The sequence below is a fragment of the Pseudophryne corroboree genome, chromosome 4 (genome assembly GCF_028390025.1).
Source record: "Pseudophryne corroboree isolate aPseCor3 chromosome 4, aPseCor3.hap2, whole genome shotgun sequence".
NCBI classification, from domain to species: domain Eukaryota; kingdom Metazoa; phylum Chordata; class Amphibia; order Anura; family Myobatrachidae; genus Pseudophryne; species Pseudophryne corroboree.
In genome coordinates, this window is record NC_086447.1 from 395,188,183 (window position 1) to 395,212,596 (window position 24,414).

General features: G+C 46.1%; 1 protein-coding gene across 2 annotated transcripts in view; it reads right to left on the minus strand.

Annotated features, from left to right (window-relative positions):
• BMP5 (bone morphogenetic protein 5) overlaps nucleotides 1-24,414 on the minus strand; it is a 308,430-nt gene that overhangs the window by 252,954 nt on the left and 31,062 nt on the right. The gene's annotated exons all lie outside the window — the stretch shown is intronic.

The following is a 24,414-nucleotide window of genomic DNA, read 5'->3' on the forward strand; positions in this document are numbered from 1 at the left end:
TTACAGAGGGCTTTATCAAAGAGAAAGTGATCCAAGGGTGCTCCTATCTCCTTTTATAAGGGCAAAGATATTCAATTACCATCAATTAATTCATTATTTAACGTGTGTAAATGGTATGTGTTGGGATCCCGGCAGCTGTAATACCGACACCGGAATCCAAAAGCCGACAGTCAAGATCCCGAAGGTAAGTATGAACTGCCGGGTTAGCTTTAGGCTGCGGGACGGGGGGTTAGGTATAGGCACACTCCGGCTGGGTTAGGGTTAGGATGCGGGGTGGGGGAGGTTAGGGTTAGGCTGCAGAGAGGGGGAGGGGGGGGGGTTATGGTTAGGCACTAAGAGGGGAGTGTTAGGGTTAGGCTGTGGGAAGGGGGATATGGTTTAGGCACCACCGCAAGGAGGTTAAGCACCAATAGGGGAGGTTTGGGTTAGGCTGCAGACAGGGGTGGTTAGGGTACCCTGTGGACCCTTGTCGGCATTTCCGCAATCGGGATGCTGGCGTCGATATACTGACCACCGGCATCCCGACCGCCAGCTTTTCATACTAATCCCATGTAAACACGTATAGCCAGTATTAAGTGTACTCAATGTTAGTAAATTATATCAAATAGTATAATATATGAAAAAAATAGTAAACATTTGGGACATTCTAAAAAAATATAAATACATTATCCCTTCACGCACTACAACGGTCAGACGCATCCCTCATGCACTACAACACTCAAAACTCCCCCCATACAACGCCCAGGTGCACTAAAACACTCAAACCCCCCCTACAACGCCCAGATGCATCCTCTCATGCACTACAACGCCTAGGCGCATCCCCTCATGCACAACGACCAGACGCATCCCCTCATGCACAACGCCCAGACGCATCCCCACATGCACTATAACATCCAGACGCATCCCCTCATGCACAACGCCCAGACGCATCCCCACATGCACTACAACACCCAGACGCATCCCCTCATGCACAACGCCCAGACGCATCCCCTCATGCACTACAACACCCAGACGCATCCCCTCATGCACAACGCCCAGACGCATCCCCACATGCACTACAACATCCAGACGCATCCCCTCATGCACAATGCCCAGACGCATCCCCACATGCACTACAACATCCAGACGCATCCCCTCATGCACAACGCCCAGACGCATCCCCACATGCACTACAACACCCAGACGCATCATCTCATGCACAACGCCCAGATGCATCCCCTCATGCACAACGCCCAGACGCATCCCCTCATGCACTACAACATCCAGACGCATCCCCTCATGCACAACGCCCAGACGCATCCCCACATGCACTACAACATCCAGACGCATCCCCTCATGCACAACGCCCAGACGCATCCCCACATGCACTACAACATCCAGACGCATCCCCTCATGCACAACGCCCAGACGCATCCCCTCATGTACTACAACACCCAGACGCATCCCCTCATGCACAACGCCCAGACGCATCCCCTCATGCACTACAACACCCAGACGCATCCCCTCATGCACAACGCCCAGACGCATCCCCACATGCACTACAACACCCAGACGCATCCCCTCATGCACTACAACATCCAGACGCATCCCCTCATGCACAACGCCCAGACGCATCCCCACTTGCACTACAACACCCAGACGCATCATCTCATGCACAACGCCCAGACGCATCCCCTCATGCACAACGCCCAGACGCATCCCCTCATGCACAAAGCCCAGACGAATCCCCACATGCACTACAACATCCAGACGCATCCCCTCATGCACAACGCCCAGACGCATCCCCACATGCACTACAACGTCCAGACGCATCCCCTCATGCACTACAACACCCAGACGCATCCCCTCATGCACTACAACACCCAGACGCATCCCCTCATGCACTGCAACACCCAGGCGCATCCCCTCATGCACTACAACGCCCAGGCGCATCCATTCATGCACTACAACGCCCAGACGCATCCCCTCATGCACTACAAGCCCAGACGCATCCCCTCATGCACTACAACGCCAAGACACATCCCCTCATGCACTACAACACCCAGGCGCATCCCCTCATGCACTACAACCCCCAGGCGCATACCCTCATGCACTACAACACCCAGGCGCATCCCCTCATGCACTACAACACCCAGGCGCATCCCCTCATGCACTACAACACCCAGGCGCATCCCCTCATGCACTACAACACCCAGGCGCATCCCCTCATGCAATACAACACCCAGGCGCATACCCTCATGCACTACAACACCCAGGCGCATACCCTCATGCACTACAACACCCAGGAGCATACCCTCATGCACTACAACACAGAGACACATCCCCCCTACCATATGCTATAACACCCAGGCACATCCCCTCACGCACTACAATATTCAGACACCCCCTCCCCCCACTTCACCATACACTACAACACCCAGACACATCCCCTCATGCACTACAACACCCAGGCGCATCCCCTCATGCACTACAACACCCAGGCGCATACCCTCATGCACTACAACACCCAGGCGCATACCCTCATGCACTACAACACCCAGGCGCATACCCTCATGCACTACAACACCCAGGAGCATACCCTCATGCACTACAACACCCAGGTGCATCCCCTCATGCACTACAACACCCAGGCGCATACCCTCATGCACTACAACACCCAGGAGCATACCCTCATGCACTACAACACAGAGACACATCCCCCCTACCATATGCTATCACACCCAGGCACAACCCCCCACGCAGTACAATATTCAGACACCCCCTCCCCCCCCCTTCACTATACACTACAACACCCAGACACATCCCCTCATGCACTACAACACCCAGGGACATCCCCTCATGCACTACAATATTCAGACCCTCCCCCCCCCACCATATACTACAACACCCAGGGACATCCCCTCATGCACTAAAATATTCAGACCCCCCCCCCCAATATACTACAACACCCAGGGACATCCCCTCATGCACTACAACACCCAGACACCCTACTGATGCACTACAACCCCTCCCCTTCATACACTACAACACACACACAGCCCTCATACACTACAACCCCCCCTACATACACTTCAACACACACACACACACACACACACACACACACACACCCCTAATACACTACAACACCCAGGCCAACCCCTTCACAACTCACCAGTTGCTGCTGCACATGGACCAGGCAGTCTCTTGCTGCACTGCAGTCTGGAGCTCTATGCAATACGTGCACACACTGCTCCCACCTCCTCCAGAGCAGAGAGCAGGTCCCGCCTTGTGTGTGAGAGATCTGAGGCTGAGAGGAGGAAGAGCAGATAGAGGAGCTAGGACGGGGCATGCACTTCATCATGTGCACACGCCCCTTAGCTGCCTGCTGTCTGTGGCTGATTACGCTGCAGATGATATCTCAGTAGATCCAAGCGCCTGACCACCAGTGTGGGGTGATGGATTACAGTGGGGTCGGACATAGGGGCGGCTGTGGCTGATAGGACCCACAGATGCCGATGTCATGTAAAAGTAGAACAACTTTACTGTTTTGTGGAAATGATTATGTGCCGCCCTCTGGTGGCCGGCGCTCTAGGCAGCTGCCTAAAGCTGCCTAATGGTAGCGCCGGCCCTGGCGGTATGGCTATCCACTACACGGTATACCTTATGCCTTATATATTTCTGTATCCATTCCTCACACAATTTTATATACATATACAACTATATATCTATATATATATATATATATATATATATATTAGAGATGAGCGGGTTCGGTTTTATTCGGCTTTACTCGGATTTACCCTAATCTCCTTATTGGCTATCGGACGTCACATGTTTTGGTTAACCAATAAGAAAAGTCCAGAAAATAAGAAATGGCGATAATTCTGGCGTAAAGAACGAGCAAATGCGAACCCGCTCATCTCTAATATATAAAGGTTGAGTATCCCTTATCCTAAATAATTGCATACCATAATGAGATATCATGGCGATGGGACCTAAGTCTAAGCACAGAACGCATTTTTGTTTCATATATACCTTATACACACAGCCTGAAGGTAATTTTAGCCAATATTTTAATAACTTTGTGCATTAAACATAGTGTGTGTACATTCACACAATTCATTTGTGTTTCATATATACCTTATACACAGCCTAAAGGTAATTTAATACAATATTTTTAATAACTTTGTGATTTAAACAAAATTTGTGTACATTGAGCCATCAGAAAACAAAGGTTTCACTATCTCACGCTCACAAAAAAAATTCTGTATTTCGGAATATTCCGTATTTCGGAATATTCGGATATGGGATACTCAACCTATATATATATATATATATATATATATATATTCTACATAAATTCCACATGTTCTATTTTATTCTATGTTCTGTAGTAATATTAGACTATTGGAAAACCTAATGACTGCATGACTGGGACATTTTCAATGAAATGAGTTGCGCAATGTAATTACAGTCCAATATGATCCTATAGGTAAATATTATTTATGGACTATCTTATAGGATCCACAGATCACGATCCCTTATTCTAATTTCCTGAAGTCTACCCTCCATATGTATAAAGATCATTGTGATTCTTTGTTAAGATCTCTAGGTATTTATATATGTAAAGATTGCTGTATCCCCTATAAATAAAGATACTATACCCCCTATAAAGATAGATATCCACATATTTAAATATTGCTACTATTTTTTCCCATCTATATGTTTTAATTAGGTATCCACTGGACACAGTTATCATACATAAATACAAGGTTATAATGACCAGCTGGGGACATGTAAACTAAGCTAACTTTGATTTAATCTAAATAATTCTATATAGCAGCTACTGACTACTAAGTAAAGACGCTGGTAATTGTAAAAACTAATTCAACACAAGACAGCGCTTATCAGCTGTATCTATAAACCTCACACGTCAGATGCATCCACGCGCCACTCAAGCACACTTATCTTATAAAATAAAGACACAACAACTGTAATTGGCGTGAAAGGGGTCAGCTTTTATTTTCTGACTGAGAGGAAGGCCTATTAAAATACTAAAACTAAAATGCAGACTTCCCTCTCTAACTAAGGTGGCGGGGAGAAGAACGGTTAAGCATGATAAACGTAACATGGGTGATCAATGTTATAATACAGAAAAACAAGCAATAAAAACATATGTGTGAGGGAGCCTTCTGCCCCAGATGTTCCGGGATCGGCCTCCTGCCTCCATCCCAGACATCGAAAATCAAAAATCCAAGGACAGGGGTCGACCTTCTGCCACTACCCCTGCCCACCAATAGTTGCAGGGACGGAGGTAAGCTCCGCCCCTACATGGTAAAAATTGGGCCACCGGCCCCACCATCCACATATGTTTATACCAGTTATATGGACCCACTTGGTAAAGCGATGCCCGTAAACTAATTATGCAACTATATAATTTACCTAAAAGTACACCCAAACTTACTAACCTTGAACTGATAGTTAAAATTAAGTAACCGTTCAGAAACCGGCCACCAAAAGCCGACACAATGAACCCGACTGTAGAACAAATGAAGTAAAAACAAAACCAAGTCCCCAGGGCGGGAGGGCGGGCCACGAGAAGAGCTGAAAAGAGGGAGGAAGTACCCTGTCAGCAGCCTATATGTATGACAGGCCAGCCCCTATACATGATCCAGCCAATCAGCCCCTAGGACCCTCTCTCCACGTTCCTCCCACCACAAAACATTAACCCCTTCCAAGCCAAGCTGATGCATTGAGCGGCGCTGCGGAAGCCCCGACCGTGCGTTTATGCCGCTATGGTCACAGTATGTTCCCTACGCGGTCTTAAACCTCACACGTCAGATGCATCCACGCGCCACTCAAGCACACTTATCTTATAAAATAAAGACACAACAACTGTAATTGGCGTGAAAGGGGTCAGCTTTTATTTTCTGACTGAGAGGAAGGCCTATTAAAATACTAAAACTAAAATGCAGACTTCCCTCTCTAACTAAGGTGGCGGGGAGAAGAACGGTTAAGCATGATAAACGTAACATGGGTGATCAATGTTATAATACAGAAAAACAAGCAATAAAAACATATGTGTGAGGGAGCCTTCTGCCCCAGATGTTCCGGGATCGGCCTCCTGCCTCCATCCCAGACATCGAAAATCAAAAATCCAAGGACAGGGGTCGACCTTCTGCCACTACCCCTGCCCACCAATAGTTGCAGGGACGGAGGTAAGCTCCGCCCCTACATGGTAAAAATTGGGCCACCGGCCCCACCATCCACATATGTTTATACCAGTTATATGGACCCACTTGGTAAAGCGATGCCCGTAAACTAATTATGCAACTATATAATTTACCTAAAAGTACACCCAAACTTACTAACCTTGAACTGATAGTTAAAATTAAGTAACCGTTCAGAAACCGGCCAACTGCCAGGTTACCAACCTGCCACCGCCACCTACTCCGAAAAGACTAACTAAAGGGACCTAAAAAGCAGAACAAAACAAACGAAAGAGACCTAAAAGTAGAACACGGACTAACGCAACGGAACCCAAGAAAAACTACCTAAAGGGGCCTAAGAATGTGAAAAATGACCTCCAAGAAGATCAGCGTACCAGCCGACGACTAGATGCCCCCCGTCATACCAGTACTGTGACGGATCATGGAAGGAGATACCACCGTGCGGCAAGACCAGGTCGCCATGCTGGAGGACAGCATGACCGACAACCGCATTGACCCGGTTAAAGGCTCCAGGCCAAGACCGCCGAGGGACGATGGCTGACCAGAGGATCAGGCAATACAGCCAGTCAGCCATAAGTTTTAACAGCTGACGTCGAATCATATAAAGTGCGGATCTAACCGCCGTCCTGCAAAAGAAGGGTGTGACGCAGGTTAATAAACAAATAAAGATAGTATGAGTAGTGGAAGGGCAACCTAACTGCATCCCTAATGGGGAGGGGGTTTTGGGGGGAAGGGTCGCCCAATTTGACTTGAGGCAAAAACACAAAACTTCGTTAGCCGGCAAAAACCGTAATTAAAACCAACGATAAAACAAAAATTCCTCAAGGCCCCCGCAATCGCAAAGTGCAACTGCGACGAGCGGCTAGTCCTCAAAGGGGCGCACTGGGAGGAAAAAGCCTGATATAGCGTATGACTGCACCAGACCTCCACCTACCCAGTGCCCGGACTTCGACTTCGGACCAACCCGCCGCAGCGGCTGCAGACGCAGCGCCGATGCGGAAAGAGTGAGTCCCAGTGTCGGCCGGAGATAGACCCGGGTACAAAAGACAACGCTCCAAAACCGACCGGGAGTGATATCTGGACAATGGGGCACCATCCCGATGGACGAGCCACCCGGTGGCCGTTGGAGGCAGAAGGGACGAACAAGCCCGGATCGCGGCCACTGGACAAATGCCCCGCGCACGAGCCTGACCCATTCGAACCCACTGCCCCGTGCCGGCCACGTCCGTCCTGGAGCGCTGAATCTGACACCACAAACCGTCGGGGCATACGACGACGCAGGCCGCCAGCATGGGCGAGGCTGAAGTCCGAGAGACGGACCACAGCTCACCACCCTGGGCGCACCGTGGAAGGCCATCGTAAAGGCCGTCATGAAGAGGCGAACCTCGTATCCCATATCGTAACCCCGTATCCACGTATTGTGAGCGCCGAATCCTACACCCCAAACCTTCGGGGCATACGTCGACGGCCTCTATTGACTGAAAGGAAGGCCTATTAAATCTAAACTTGGATGAAAAAACTCCCTGTCTAACTAAGGGACGGTTGAAAATATTTTTCACACATAGCAGAAAGCAGACAGCTCAGGAAAATAGAATATCTCAAAATCATAATTGAAATAATAACCTAAATGTTGGAGGGCCATCTGCCCCGATGTTCTGGGATCGGCCTAAGGGCCCTCTGCCCCGATGTTCTGGGATCGGCCTTCTGCCACCATCCCTGAGGGCCTGCTACCCAGATGTTATGGGATCGGCCTTCTGCCACCATCCCTGAGGGCCTGCTACCCAGATGTTAGGGATCGGCCTTCTGCCACCATCCCTGAGGGCATGCTACCCAGATCGGCCTTCTGCCACTATCCCTGAGGGCCTGCTACCCAGATGTTATGGGATCGGCCTTTTGCCACTATCCCTGAGAGCCAGCTATCCAGATGTTATGGGATCGGCCTTCTGCCACCATCCCAGCGATCCCAAATGCAATGCAACTATGGGCCATCTGCGTTGTGAGGGGTCCTACCCACTATGGCCCCTCTCCAGAAGGTAGCAATTTGGCCAGATAAGCCGTAAAAAGTTGCAGGAGCCAAAACCTGTGGGCTAAATCCTCCAATCCACACACAGAAGCAGTAGAGCAGCAGGAGCTAACTGCCGAAACCACTGCCATTCGCCGCAAGAAAGGGTATCATCAATTTTGTTGCGCTCAGCCGGGACATGCTTGTATCGCAACGTAATGTTGGTCACCTTGCATAGCAAGACTATCTGGGCGAAGACCAGCAGTCCAGCAAGGCTGTGAACTCCTGCCTAATGATGGCAAAAACACGGCCAAATTGTCGCGAAAGAAGACCACCTGTTTTTTACGCCGGGCATAGCGCCAGAGCGCCCCTGTGCCCAGTATGGGGAAAAAAAAAAAAAATATCCAGCAACAGCAAGAATCGCAATCACCAGAGGCGTCCGTAAAAACTCCAGAGAGGAGGTGAAACGAACTAGAAATCCGTCCCAAATACGTAAATACCTTGAGTGCTAAACTAAGAAAATGATGAGGGCGTCCAATCCCAACTGTCGGCCGTTCCAATTTCCCACAGAAAAACTCTACCTATGGGGATAACCTTCCCCACAAAAAGAAACAGGCCACAGAAGGATTGAGCCTGTTGTAGAGTAAGCTTGTCCGCGGCGAGCTAATAGAGGATACCATCGGGCAGACGCAACACCTTGTCCCCAAACAGCCTTCAGAGACCAGCGACTGTATCCATCTGAATCCCGAGGTAAACAAGGAGGCTGAGGGACCTTGCCAATGGCCAACCATAGTAAGACGACGCAGCGAACAGAGCCAGGTGGGACGAGCAAAAGAGAATCATCCAGGTAGGGCGACATACCCCGCTAGCCCGTCGCCTGCTGCAGACCCCAGCGGAGGAAAGAACTGCACCTTACAAAGTCAGCGCACAAGAGAGAAAAAACCCACGGGGAGGCAGCGATGGATGTTGTAGCCATCATCCAGTTGAAAACCCATAAATCGAAAGACAAAAGGTGCAGCGGGAGGAGCGAAATGCTGACGCGATATCCAATTCACACATTACCGCCCGGACCAAAGGACCGAATGGCATCTATGGCCGAATCAAGCTTATAGATAGGTGAACGACCCTACCTGATAATAGGGATAGCCTCATCAAAACCGATGACCCGATAGGACAGGAACGATGGATGAGAAAGCCTATCCTCCCGGCCAACGACAATGCAGCCGCAACCTTCTGCCGGAGCACGCCCAGAAACTCCCGAGCCGAATGCAAGTTAGTACTAGCCCCGGGACCTCCCAGTCCATGTATCGGCAAGAGGAAACCAGGTGCGTAAACCCGAGTATAAGAATAGGAGGTCCACCGGCCGCGGGAACCGTCGCAGCCAGGGTATGAACGCCCGAAGTCTAATTGGGGTGGGGTCTGTGGCCAGCGCTTGGGGCCGCGGCACTGCGGGCCGGAATTACCCCTGTGCCGTGTACTGAGGCAGTCCTTGATCCTGTGGCCTCCGCCACAGCTGGTGCAGGAGTGACGCATACGACACCCTCCACCCCAAACCGCCTTGGGCAGGATTGAAAGCGAAGCATTAACCATGCCCCGCCCGCCATGAACCCCCTAAAAAGCCGGCAGAATGAGAGGCAGGTCGTGGAACCCGTCGTTCCTGCTGTACCGACTGAATCCTGCGGCAGCTCCGAGCACAATACCACATACTTTTAACCGAAGGTATAGATTTGCCGCAGCAAGCTGTTTGCGCCGTAAGTCCTCGTAGTAACTCCCCCAAGTATGGTACAGCACGTGTATCAGGAATGGATGGCGCATGATGGTCATGTGTTCGTCCGGGCGCGTCTCTGAGTAACACGCCGCAAAGATCAACAGGATCTAACTAAAGTCTGGTAGGAGCACAAAGCGTCCTCGCTGCCCCGGCCCTTTTGCTTAGCTGAAAGCAAGGCTATACGAGCATCGCTAGTAAGGGCAAAATATAGACAGATAGGCCCTTACGGATCCAGTCTCGGACCCGGGGCCGCAGACCACTGTACATTGCTGTGTTGGCGCAGTAAACGGAGTCTGACTCCACCGACGCGTGCGAGGCGGAAAAGGGAAAATGCCATTGCTGCCGCCGTGTTCGACGCTTGACCCTGTCCCAACCATCGTCGTAGGAGGACACCCTCTGAGGACGTGGAGGCAAGGGAAGAGTCCGTGCCCCGACACCTGCGCCTATCGCGCTTGCCGTTAACCTTACGCGCTGCTAGATGAGCGGGACTGAGTACTAGATCCCCACCCCCACTATGGGGTGAAAGTGCGCTCCCCTTGGACCAGTCAGGGTCCACTGAAGACTCACCAGTACGAGGGGGAACTCCATCCGTCCCGACTTGTGGATCCGCCGACTGACTACAGTCCTGGCCCAACGTCCGCGGCTGGGGAAACAAAAGAGAGACAATGTTCCCCTATCGAACCAGCAGCCGCCGGGAGTGGGGCGGGCGGGGCGACCGTCGAGCCAGAGGCCCGGAGCGAGATAAGAAATTGTGCAATGCTATCCTCCAAAGAAGAAGTGGCCAGACACGGTCCCCCGGGTATGGAGGATAACAAGGGAGCCACAGCCGACAGAGGCACAAATGGCTCTAAGATCAGACCAAGAACGCGAGTCGCACGCCCCACGGGAGCTTCGCAAACCTCCCGTCGGGAGCAAGGACTCCGATGATCCCTCACTGTGAGGTACAATGGCACGTCCGCTCCGCTACGATACCCCCCGACCGGAACGGCCGCGCCGCGACCTCCTCTCATCCCGATCATTAGCCCCGGGAGGAGAAACCGGAGAATTGCCAGAACTAGAAAGAGGCAGCTCCACGTCTGACTGAGAGCTATCCGTTGAAGCGACGGAAGCCGGCATCCGGACGCGGGGCGGGACAGAACGCACGCCTCCCGCCGTCCTCGTATGAGACTGGTAGGGGCCACACTGTCACGGCAGGCTGCAGTACGAAGAGGCCTGTGAGCAGACCCGGAAGGGGCTGGTACCACGGATCCAGCCATGGCAGGAGAGGCCAGGTGGCCCGACCCACCGTGGGCGGGCGCGGCACGCCCCAGGCCGACAGTTTTTCAATGGACATCGCCGGCAGCAGCCCAGCCGCAGAGCGGGTGTGTGGCCCCGCCATGCCACAGGAGGGAGCCTGCCGGTGGGCTTGTCCCCGGGGCGCACTAACAGGCCTCATATGGGCCCCTGTAGTCCCCATGGCGGTAGTGGCACGCGCGCGCTGGCCAGACCCCTGCCTGGCAGCTACGCGATCCACCCTCCCTCCTGCTGATACAATATATAATATGGGCTTTCCCACCCTTTAATATAATTGTAGCCATAGTGGGGATTGAACTTAGGACCCACTATACTACTAAGTGTGGCCGGGCGGGCGATGCGCAGGGCGGGAGACTGTTCCCGGCCCCACGTGGTCAGCCCCTACAGCAGCAGCCACGAGCAGTGGATCCAGGGACAGCAGGACACTGTCCCTGGCAGTCCGCCTCAGACGGGCGCCCCCCCCCCCCCCCCCCGCTCCGTCTAGCGCCGCCGCCAGCGGCGGTGACGGAGACGGGAACAGGTGCCGAAGGGGAGTGCGAGTGGGCAGCCCCGAGCAGTGGATCCAGGGACAGCAGGACACTGTCCCTGGCAGGCCGCCTCAGACGGCCGCGTCCCCCCCCCGTCGCTCCGTCTAGCGCCGCAGCCAGCGGCGGTGACGGAGACGGGAACAGGTGCCGAAGGGGAGTGCGAGCGGGCGGGCGTACACGGACGCGCGCGGCCGGAGTCTCCAGCGCAGAGGGCGCAACAGGTCTTCCCCGTTACGGCTGGACACCATCAGAGTCCATAAGCCGTGTGGGGAGCCTTGCGCTGCGCCTTGCCAGTCAGCCACAGAGATCTGCATTTCCCCCCCTGAGAGATGTAAGGAGAAAGGAGGGGGGAAGTGAGAAGAATGCAAAATGAAGATAGTAATAGTTAGGAGAAGGGAGATAACGGGACAGCAGAGAGAGTATAGAAGATAATAAGGGGAGAGAATCAAAAAAAAAAAGGAATAAAGTGATAGGAAAATTAAATACTGTTAGCAATATAAGAGATAAATAAAAAGGGGGTTACTTAGCAGTTCCACGAGAAGAGCTGAAAAGAGGGAGGAAGTACCCTGTCAGCAGCCTATATGTATGACAGGCCAGCCCCTATACATGATCCAGCCAATCAGCCCCTAGGACCCTCTCTCCACGTTCCTCCCACCACAAAACATTAACCCCTTCCAAGCCAAGCTGATGCATTGATCGGCGCTGCGGAAGCCCCGACCGTGCGTTTATGCCGCTATGGTCACAGTATGTTCCCTACGCGGTCTTTTTACTCACTATAGCACGACAAAGGGATAATTAGCAATGTGAAAGTAGACAAAGATACGGTTTGCCTAAGAACACTTCCCTCACTGGAGACATTCACGTCCTCAACAGACGCTATAAATACTACCGGCACATAGATAGCACTCAGACACTGATGAGACCAAGCTAATGTGAAACGTACGTCATCGAGAATCTAGGCGCACATAATTTCCGGGTGCGCGGAATGAACACCCAACCCGGAGTCTAGGTTTGGAAATGGATCCCTGCACAGCATAGGGAATTTCTCCAGCAGCACTCATACACTACAAACACCGACATTGAACAGGTATTCAGAGCGGCTCTCTCATCCCAGGGATATACCCTACCTCCTCTGCAATGTGCAAATACAACAGGGGAGGGGGTGACTGAACTAGGGACAGCAGAAGCTACTCGCACTTTATCTGTCACTCCGTCTTGGCGTTAGAGCTTCTCCCCGCTCTCATTGTCTCCATTCACTGCCTCACGGCACATGGGACAAAAGTAGAAAGGGAGATTAGCTTGTAGCACCGGGATACCTATCCTATCTATTAGATACAATTGTCTTTAATCACATCAGCCAAACTTATATGTGAATGATTTTTCTTCAAACAGAATCATCTTATAATCAGTGCCAGAGGTATTATTTATTTTCAGAGGTATCAAATATTATTTCTTTCTGGTTATAGCTGATATAGATATTCCTGCATATAAACTGGTAATTAGTTGAGCTCATATGCAGTAGTAAAGGTGGGCTGAAACGGGGCGGAACTGCGTTCAATCACCTCTAATTGCAGGCGGAACCCCGGCCACAACATCAGGTCCCGGCTGCATTGTAAAGTTGGCAGCGGCCGCCAGCCAATCCCAGCTTGCGGACTGGCTGCAGCACCAATAGAAAGAAGTGGCAGCTATTACAAAATCTGGCATGAGCCAATCATGGCTCACAGACCGCCAGCCAATGAGAAGCTGCCAAGTGGCAGCTTCTCATTGGCTAACGGTCCACTATACGTGATTGGTGCACAATCGGCGCTAGCTTCAAAAGAGCAGCCCCTTCTTTTGAACAGCAGGCAGCCGGTCTATGAGTTAGGACTGTCTGGTGACCGCTGCCAAGTTTACAGTGCAGCGGGGACCTGATTCTCCATGCTCCGGCTCCAGCTCTGACGACTGAGGACAGGGGAGATGTGGGGGATGATGAGTGAAGCAGGGGGTGAAATGGTTGGGGGATGATGAGCAAAGCAGGGGGTGAGATGGCGGGGGGATGATGAGTGAAGCAGCGGGTGAGATTGGGGGTGGTGGTGAGAGAAGCAGGGGGTAAGGTTGGGGGTGGTGGTGAGAGGAGCAGGAGGTGAGATTGGTGGGATGTGAGAAGAGCAGAGGGTGAGATAAGAATTTAGAAGTCCCTGAAGATTTCCATCCTCTTGCTAATCTTTCCTGCTGCATTGGGCTGGAGCATTTAAAAAGTTAATGATTCTGACATATTCTGGCTTACTTTGTGTTGCCAGAACTGATTCAGTGGCTGCAACATCAGTCATCAGCATATAAAATACAAAATGCACAGATGTATTTATATTAGTGTTGTACAAAAATTGTACTCCTAACAGCTTCTCATTAGCTGGCGGTCCGAGAGCCATGAATGATTCAAAGTGTGGTCTTACTTCTTTTGAATAGCAGCTGGTCCATGAGCCAGGACTATCTGGCGGCTGCTACCAGCTGTACACAGCAGCCAAGACCTGATGCTCCAGGCAGGGCTGGTTCTAGCCCTTGTGGCACCCCGGGCAAAAATAGGGGCGTGGCTTCATACAAAGGCATGGTCAGTTATGCTACCTATAGAGTGGTGCCCCCATTTATGCCCCCTGTAGAGTTGTGCCCCCATTTGTGCCCCCTGTAGAGTAGCGCCGCTTACAAAAAAAAAATGAATACTTACTATCCCCGCTCCTGATTCCCGACCACTGCTGACCTTCGCCGGTGCCGCTCTTCTCCTCAGATCAATGGTAGAGACGTCATGACGTCTCTCCCATAGCACAGCATAGACACTAGAGGTCAATTATGACCCCTAGCGTCTATGTGCCAGTCCCACAATACTGTGCGGTGAGCGATGACGTCATCGTGCACCGCACAGCAAAGGTCCTCTCCATGAAGGGAAACTAGACGGGTAGCGTCTGCCCGTCTAGTTTCCTTCACAGCGCCGCACAGCACCGGGGGGCACTGACCAACAGTAGCGGATCTTGCCATGGCGCTGCACCCTCCGGATGGCTCCGGCGCCCTCCGGAAGGCGGCATCCTGGGCAAAAATCCTGTGTGCCCGTAGCAAGATCCGCTACTGGCTCCAGGCCACAGTCCAGGCCACAGTGAGTTGGGGGAGTGAGAGGCGCCATGGTGAGAGGAGCAGGGAGTGAGCTGGTGTAGTGAGAGGAGCAAAGACTGAGTTGGGGGAGTGAGAGGAGCAGGGAGTGAGTTGGGGGAGTGAGAGGAGCAGGGGGTGAGATGGGGAGGGAGTGAGAGGAGCAGGCAGTAAGATGGGGAGGGAGTGAGAGGTGTAGGGGGTGAGATGGGGGAGTGAGAAGCGACGGGGTGAGATAGCAGAGGCTGAAAGGGTCGCAGGGAGTGAGAGGTACAGGGGGTGAGATGGGGCAGTGAGGCACAGGGAGTAAGAGGTGTAGGGGATAAGTAAAGGAGATAAATATTCAGATAATCAGACACAAAGTAGAGCATATAGGGAGTAAGGGATACCTAGGATGAAGATATGGATGCATGAGCAGAGTGACATACAAAGGAAAACAAGAAAGCAGAAGGGACACATGGAAGACATAAGAGAGGTGAGCAAAGGTTTTTCAACATATACTGCTGTATTGTGAATCGAATCTAAAATTAGGAGGGATGGGCACTCCTGTGGGCATTTTGTGTATAAGGGGCTCTGCTACTGTGGGCATTGTGTGTGTAAAGGGCACTAGTATGTGGGGCGGGCAATGTGAATAAGATTGTGCTACTGTGATACATTATTTTGAATTGGGGTACTTGTGTGTGGCCACGCCCCTTCCTTGTGATACCACACCCCTTTTGCAAAGTGCGCACCTTTGGCGCACGCTAAGGGGGAGGGGTTGTGGGGGAGATGAGTGCCCTCACCTCTCCATCGACCACTTTATGCCCTGCTTATATGGATCTACCAGCCATTTAATGTCTAGCTGATATACCGTATTCACATTTTGGTTAAGAACGGGACTAGGATTGTTTTTGTCTAAATTCTTATAGCAAATGATGAAATTGCAACAAGTGTATCTGGATCATCACCATTATTAGAAACAAAGTCACGCTTTACATTTTATATGTCTAGACAGCTGAATGATACAATAGCAGCAACCAGCTATTTAATATTGATACAGTAACAGCTATCAGACTTATCAGCTATATAGTATTGAGCTGACATACTGTGTTTGCATTTTTTTTTAAGTTCAGGACTACAGTAGGATTGTTTTATCTATGTTCCTGTAGCAGGTGAGGAAATTGTGACTATAATACCCAAAACTAGGATTGTTTTATCTATGTTCCTGTAGCAAGTGAGGAAATTGACCACTGTTGATTGAAACAAAGTTGCACTTTACATGTTACATTATGTGTTTGGACAGCTGAAAGACACAATAGCAGGCCAGTTTCCTTTTGGGATTGATGCTATATGTAGGGTTCATCAGATGAAACCCAGATAGATCTACTGTGCAAATATAGGAATCAACTACTGTACAAATATAGAAATCAATTACACCTCTAATACATAAGCATATGGTGTTATTCAGAATTAGTACATCTAAAGCCCATGAGCAAATGTGACTGTTTAGAATAGGGAAGATCCCTCTCTGAACCAATAATGCCACAATACACTTGATTAATTATAGAGTTCTAAACTTTTCAGCATTAGTCAGGTTATAGTAAGTGATTTTCTGAATTAATGTGCTGACCTTGCTATTTACTTTTTCTTGTGTCCTTGAGATTTGACCTATCACAGGATATATTTCAGCTTTGGACAAAGTGGTTATCACAAAACGCTCGGCAGGGAGCGGCCAAAATCAGGTTTCCTAATGAGATCGGAATCTAAGTAGATAAAGATCTTGAAGATTGTATATTTGGAACCTGTATAAAAATCTTCATATTTTCACTTTGCTAATTAAATATACCAAATTATCTTACCCTTATACCTTATTTTATAAGGAAGAAGTACTGTAACCCTTTAGGGGTGAAATTATTATAGGGTAATAATAATGTTCTAACTAACACTGTAAATATTATCCCAGGCTGACTAACAACTGTCCTATCTTATGCCTGTTAAAAAATCTTTTTTAAAATGATAGAAATAAAAGTTATGTTTTAACTCATTCATTATAGAACACGGAAAAAAAGTGCACCACACAATAAGCCTTCTTTAGCTGAAACCCAATAGTGGTTTCGCCTAACCCCCTAACTTGCAACTGTGTCTTGCTTAAGAGCGCACCTCCAACCAAACCATTTAAATGCTTTGTATTTATACAGCAAGAATATTTATTTTTATTGGTTGGTTAACACTGCGAAATTAATATTATTTATGTTTGTTACCTTTGCATAGTCTTCTAGACTGGATGTCTCCCCTGTAACATTATTAGTTCTGTACCCATCTACATCAAAACTCAGTAGACGTAGACAAACAAGAGTTGAAGAAAGGAGACAAGAACTTATACTTACCAAGCACACTTAGGGGTAGATTTAATTATCTCACGGCTAATTGTCAGCCCTGAGCCATTCAATTAAGGCTCGTTATACCACACTCAGTAGCTGCAAGGAAAGATTTGCCTTACATGCACCCTATGGGACTTGAGTCCCAGGGTAACACATAGATTACAGCACTTGACTTGGAAACTATGGGTTAATGCACATTACCCCCTGAGTTTGCTTCATGGGGAAACTGACTAATTGGCATTAAACCTGGAGTTCCGTAAACACTGGGGGGAATTGAATCTAAACCTTAAATATACACTCCCTCTTAAATATTCTGTGTTCCATCTTTAATTTTGCATGAACATACCTTATTCTAGTTTATACCTTATACTGAAATACACAACCATACCGCATGCTTGTCTTCCGCATAGATTCTGATATGATTGGTCTGAGATTCACATTGACAGGTACCTCCATATCTCTTTTTATATCTGGCTGGACTGTGCTTTACTATACTGTGATATCACATATAACACAGCATGAATAGTCACGCTTGCTGCAACCTTTTGGAGATACAAGTCTCCAGATCCATTAAATGAGTATAAAGGTTAGTCAATTACTTGGCTTTCCTCATATGGTGGTCAGCAATGGATGCTGGGAAATGTAAGTATAGCCAAGGGCAAAAGCTAAGTATACAGTATGTAACAGTATTGCAAAAAATAATGATAGACCACTAAAGGGTAATGGAGACAGTATATATCAATGTGAGGAACAAAAAAAACATTGTAAAAATACAGACAGTACCAAGATATAGAGAGAATCAGAATTAATCAAAATATTTGGGCTATATTGTTTTATTTCAGCTTATTTTTGGCTTCATTTTATTTATTGAACTGTAATTTTCTGTAACTCATTTTAATTTAGTGCCTCTGTTTTGTAACCTACTGTATACTTGTTTCAGGGTCATTTCTTTTATTAACCCTTAGTATACCAAGGGGGGGTCTTCTGAGGTCCCCAGAATGTTATTTTTTGTGATCCTGTTGTATCTATAACAACTATTTTACTACTGATTGTTCTATGTGTCCCACATTGGATTAAGATAAATACTGTGTAATTAGGCTTATAAAGTGTTATTTTAAAAAAACATAAATAATAAAAAAATATATATACTACGTAAACTACGTTACAAATGCAGAATGTTTTATATGTGAGAAACACAGGAAAACAACCACCACTGTGACACGTGCTAAGGACTGTAGCGATGGCAACACATGAATAGTGATGTATTGTTACCTTAGTAAAATGATATAACCTTTTTACAAAAATATACAGTATCCAATTGGATGTAAAAATGTACACACTGTAATGAAGAAGAATATATGGCTTTTATTGGCTAACTACTCTTGAAATAAATAAACAAAATATTTTATGCTAACTGTCATACCCTTACTAGAACGTATCCCTTCAGAAACCCAAAAAACATAATTTTAGTAATTTACCGCATCAAACGGTTGAGAATTTAGACAAAAAAAACGTGGAGTCCTCTGAAGACTCCAGGTTGGTTAAGTACGTCGATGAGGTAGGCTTGGTCTATTAAGGGTTAAGCAGACTCAAAACTGAATATTTCTTAGGGCTCATTCACAGATACGATGAGTAAAACAGAAAAAAACAACAAACATGCGCTTTCTAGGCACTTTCCATGAGTTGCACTTTTTTTATTACAATGTACAGTATTATACTTGTATTATCTCACATTAATGCATGAGAAATAGGTCACGCTGCATTCTAAAATGTTCAATGCAGCACAACAACAAGGGAGGCAACAGTAAAATAAAAAAACATAATTCACAGTTTTATTTGCGATTTTTCATGTTTTATTGTCAGATAGCTTGAAACATGCCCTGTAACATGCCATTGTTTTACTTAAACCATTTATTAACTTGTTTTATTGTTGTCATAAATATTATTATTATTATTATTATTACTACTCCTACTAGTACTACTACTACTACAATTTCTTAATCTAAATTAAACCTTTGTATTGCACTATCTAATAAAAAATTTAGTGTTCTGAGCTTTAATTTTATACAAAATATGTATTCTAAAGACTGACTTGAGGAAGCCTCTAAATCTAGTAACTATGATTTTCCATGTAATAGTTTCAAAAAATGTACAACATTGTATATTTCTCACAATAAACAAGAAATGAAACCTAAACAAAAATAAACAGTTATCTGGCATAGATGATAAATTAGCCAATGAATGCACTGTATATTTTGTTTTTTAGATAAAACAATAATATATAGCCCTTTCCATATTTTCTTTGTTGACATATTACCTTGTGAACAAACTTTCTAAACAATGTCAATGATGCATACGACTTAGCCTTCATCAAAGCAGTGTTTGTAGAAATGTGTCTTGAAGAACTTTATCTATAGGTAACTGCAGTGCTTGCCTGTATGTGTTAAAGAGTTCCTTCCTTTGTTTTACATCTATCCCCTAGATGCAACTTTATTTATGTCGAAAATCAACACAATCAATTACAAGCTTCATTCCCTAAATTCCTTCTGTCTGTGATATACGGGCCTGTGAAGTGATGCTTATGTTATATGAGTCTAATAACTGTCGTTTCCATCAGCTTCGAGCTATGTGAAGCTATATTCCCACTTATAGTTCAAAAGTTGTACAAATTATCTTCCTCCTTTTCATCGTAATAATACTTCACAGTCAAGAATGAAGCGTGAAATAAATACAACCACATGGTACTATTCATATAACATCTGATATTTCTTATTTTAATGAACGGTTTCAACGATTACATTAACACAAACCTTAAACTAGGAATAAAACAGCTTGTCTTCTTATTTTGATATCAATATGGAGTGGTGGCGATGGCGGAAGGAAAGGGTATACATACTGTAGAGTCAGAAGAGAGTCTGTATTCCTGTTAGACCTGAACATCATATTTGCTAGGACATATTTGAACTTGGCTAGCCAAGACCATGTTTGCCTTTCTTACATGGACTAAAAAGTAGTGTGATCCCTTTAAAGTGTCATCACTACTCAGCCTGCTGTCCAGCTGGCAACCTCACATCCATGGTCTTACATGATATGAAATGCTGTTCACTACTGTTGTACATATAAATATTCCAACATCATTAATATTACACTTTACATATTGACATAAAATATGTCTGACATTCTTGTATTGTTGAACAGATGAGCAAAAGTTTTATGATCAGTTTACAGGCTGTATTACAATTTTGAGCCAGTATACAAGAAAAAAAACAGTATCATTGGCACTAATTAGGCAAAATCTTGAATATATACAGTATATATATTTTTATTATTTTGTTGTTATTATTAACCTTTATTTATATGGTGCCACAAAGGATCTGCAGCACCCAATTAGAGTACCTAAATTAGCAACACAAGAAATCAGTGACTTACAGTTCAAGACAATGGGGTTATTTCAATTGAAGTCGGATCCATTCTGACATGCATTTGTCAGAATGGATCCGACCAGAGCTATTCAAATGGCCATCTCAATTCGACTTTTAAAAAAAGATGAATTTAGATGAGGGAGCAGAGAGAAGGATATAGGGGAAGGGAAGATGGGGGAGAGCCACGGGGAGACGGGGGAGAGAAGTGCTACAGCAGCATTGTAGGAGGATATGGCACTGCCGCCAGACCTCACGGCAGCGTCCACCTGGCTACAGCAAGCGAGACCTCGCTTGCTGGAGCCAGGTGGACGCTGCCGTGAATGGCGGTTGTGCCACATCCTCCTGCATATACTGTTCTGTAGCCGCTGCTCTCCCCTGTGTCCCCGTGGCTCTCCCCCGTCTCCCCCCTCCCCGTCTCCTCCTCTCTTCCTCTCAGCTCCCTCATGTCCCTCATCTCAATCCGAGACTTTTTTTAAAGTCGGATTGAGATGGTCGGCAAGGGGGCCACAACCTGTCGGATTTGGTCCCGTTTCCAACAGAAGCATGCGGATCGGCAGCTGTTCCGCCGATCCACGTGCTTTCCGACAAGTCGAATTCTCTGACTTGTCAGATAATTTTGGGGTATATTGAATAGGTCAGAATCCCTTCCGACCTAAAAATGTCGAAAACTGCTGTATTCCCGACAGACGGCTGCTTTCGACTTCTATTGAATATACCCCAATATAGGACAAGTAGATGGTATATTAATATAGCTGCATCAGCCGATGACACTGAAATAAATATCGGATGGCAGAAAACAAAGGGATTTGGTGCCATCGCAGAGAGTATGAAGTAAAATATAGTTTAAGTAAGAGAAGGAAAACCACATGAAAAAAGTACTTCATATATTTAAATAAAAATTATATGTATATTTTTCTAGTGTATTCAAAATATATGTGGAATTTATTAATAGCAACAGCTAGTTTTAAGTTAATTAGTGAAAAAAACTAAAAATCAGAACCAACACAAACAAGTGAAACTGCGCTAATCAATACAAAATACCCATATGAAAAATATAAAAAACCAGTATGGCATATAATATGTGACCCGGATTATTTACTATCAAGTACAATATAATGATTTTATCTATTAAATATTCTATTGTATCTTGTATTAAATTTGTATTTTATTTTTTAATGCTGTGTCTTGATCATCATTCGCTCTGCCATTCCGGTATTTAATATTTTTTCATATTGGTATTTTGTATTAATTAGTGCAGTTTCACTTGATTGTTTTAATTTGGGTTGATTAGTTAATTTTATATGACTCGATTGGTTTCAACTAAAAATACCTTTTAATGTAAATTGCAATCAATTTGTCATTGTTTAGTTTTTTAACATAATTACTTTTTAAATGGCTAAATTATTTTTTTAGACTGGGTAACCACTTACTTTACTTTTGATTTTCATATAAATTGCAAGTTCAAACACCAGTGACATGTAACAAGTTGTACTAGTGTTTGAGATATCACTCTATAGCCTACATGTATTCATTAACAGTTATTTATTTAGGGTTCTATTCATGAAGAAGTGAAAAGAGTGGAGAAGTGAGCCTGTGGAGAAGTTGTCCATGGCAACCAATCACCTGCTCTGTACAACTGTATACAAATGTTACTCCAATGCTGATTGGTTGCCATGGGCAACTTCTCCACTGGTTCACTTATCCACACTTTTCACTGCTTCACGAATGGACCCCTATGTACCTACAGTACATATCACAGAGAATATTTGTTTTCCATTCAAATCAGTCACTGCCATATTGAATTTACAATCTATATTGCCTATCACACACACTAGTGTTCCTTCCAAGTAACCTTCTAGTGACTATTTTGAGTGTGGAAGGACACCAGAGCAATCAAAGAAAGTCCAAATAACATAGGAAAATATACTAGCACCATACAGATAGGACAATGGTTAAAATCAAACTCATGACAATAAGGCTGTGAGGCAGCAATGCTATCCACTGGGCCATCATATTGTCCTAAATGTGCATAACTTGTATAAATGCATTGACTTAAGCAGGCATTGTGTAGAACAGGCCTGGCCAACCTGTGACTCTCCAGCTGTTGTTGTTGTCCAGCATGCCCTGCTACAGTTTTGCTATTAGGGAATGCTAAAGCTATGTCAAGGAATGCTAGGATGTGTAGTTTCACAACAGATGGAGAGCCGCAGGTTGGCCAGGCCTGGTTTAGAACATCAGATCCTACTTTATGCTCTTAAATGCAAGAAATATAGTAAATGGGTATAGTATACATTTTAGGATCTACTTTTGTGCATTGCATCATAATTACAAATTCCACTACACGGCATAAAATGAATGCTAGTAAGTATGAGGCTTACAGGATGAATCCTTTGTTCAGAATTCTGAAACTTTTTTCAGTGCAATACTTACAAACATCACTAAACATTTTTCTTATTTTATTTGATTAGATTTTCCGAATTATAAATGCAAATAAGGTATTACTTGATTTTTTTTATTTCTGCAAAGGGTGCTTAATATTACTTATATTTTGAATATTAAGCACTTATCAGCCATCTGCCATAGTAGTTCTTGTAAGTTAACCAGTCCAGTTTTAACTATTTCATTGTCCAAATGTGCCAATAATGTGAGAATCACAGGGTTGGACTGGCCCACAGGGGTACAGGGGAAACCCGTGGTGGGCCCCGCTGCCTGGGGGCCCACGTCTTCCTCTAGGATCTGGTTACAGACTGTGCACTCTAATTATACATTATGCATATGTTACCTTATAGTGCACAGGACTATGGCATATTTTCTACAGTGCATTGCTGTTATTAATCTGGTACATTATCATGCATGCACTAGCAGTATTTAATATATAATGGCCCAGCATGTGCACTCTCTAATGGTTATGAAAACCAATGTGGTGGCTTGCCACACCCCCTCTGGTGACTAACCAAACTCCTAAACAAGGGCCCCTACCACTGCATTTCCCCGGTGACACTGGAGAATCATATGTATGTATATATATGTTTGCCAAAATTGGACAAAAAACTGCCAAGCAGAGAGTCTGGTTTATCCAATGTACTGTATGGGCGGCACCTTATTAGTTCTGAAAGAATTTCTTGATTAAGTCCTGGCACCCACTATCTTCAGAACATACAAGTACTTAGATAAAGATTGATAAGGCTGATTAGTAAAAAAAAAAAAAAAAAATGAGAAAACTGCAAATAATGTGTAGATAGATAGATAGATAGATAGATAGATAGATAGATAGATAGATAGATAGATAGATAGATAGATAGATAGACGGCTGTATATTAGTAGCTTCACTGAGAGACATTTAGCTTCTGTGTCTTAAACACCAGTTGTACTGAATACTATTTCTTGGACAGAGATAAAGTGGACAAAGATAAAGTACCAACCAATCAGCTGCTAACTGCCATGTCACAGGTTGTGTTTGAAAAATGTTAGGAGCTGATTGGTTTGGTACCTTATCTCTCTCCACGTTACCTCTCACCAAGCTTTGATAAATTTCTCCATCACAGAGCACATGATCTGATGGTCACCTGAAGAAGGACATGGGGTGTAGATACACAAGCTGTCTTCCTTCAAGTGGATGCTATGTTACAGGCACCAAGAAAAATATTATTTTTTGTGTGCGATATCAGAGTAGCAATAACATTAATCTACATGCACCTGGATCATTTTGTAAA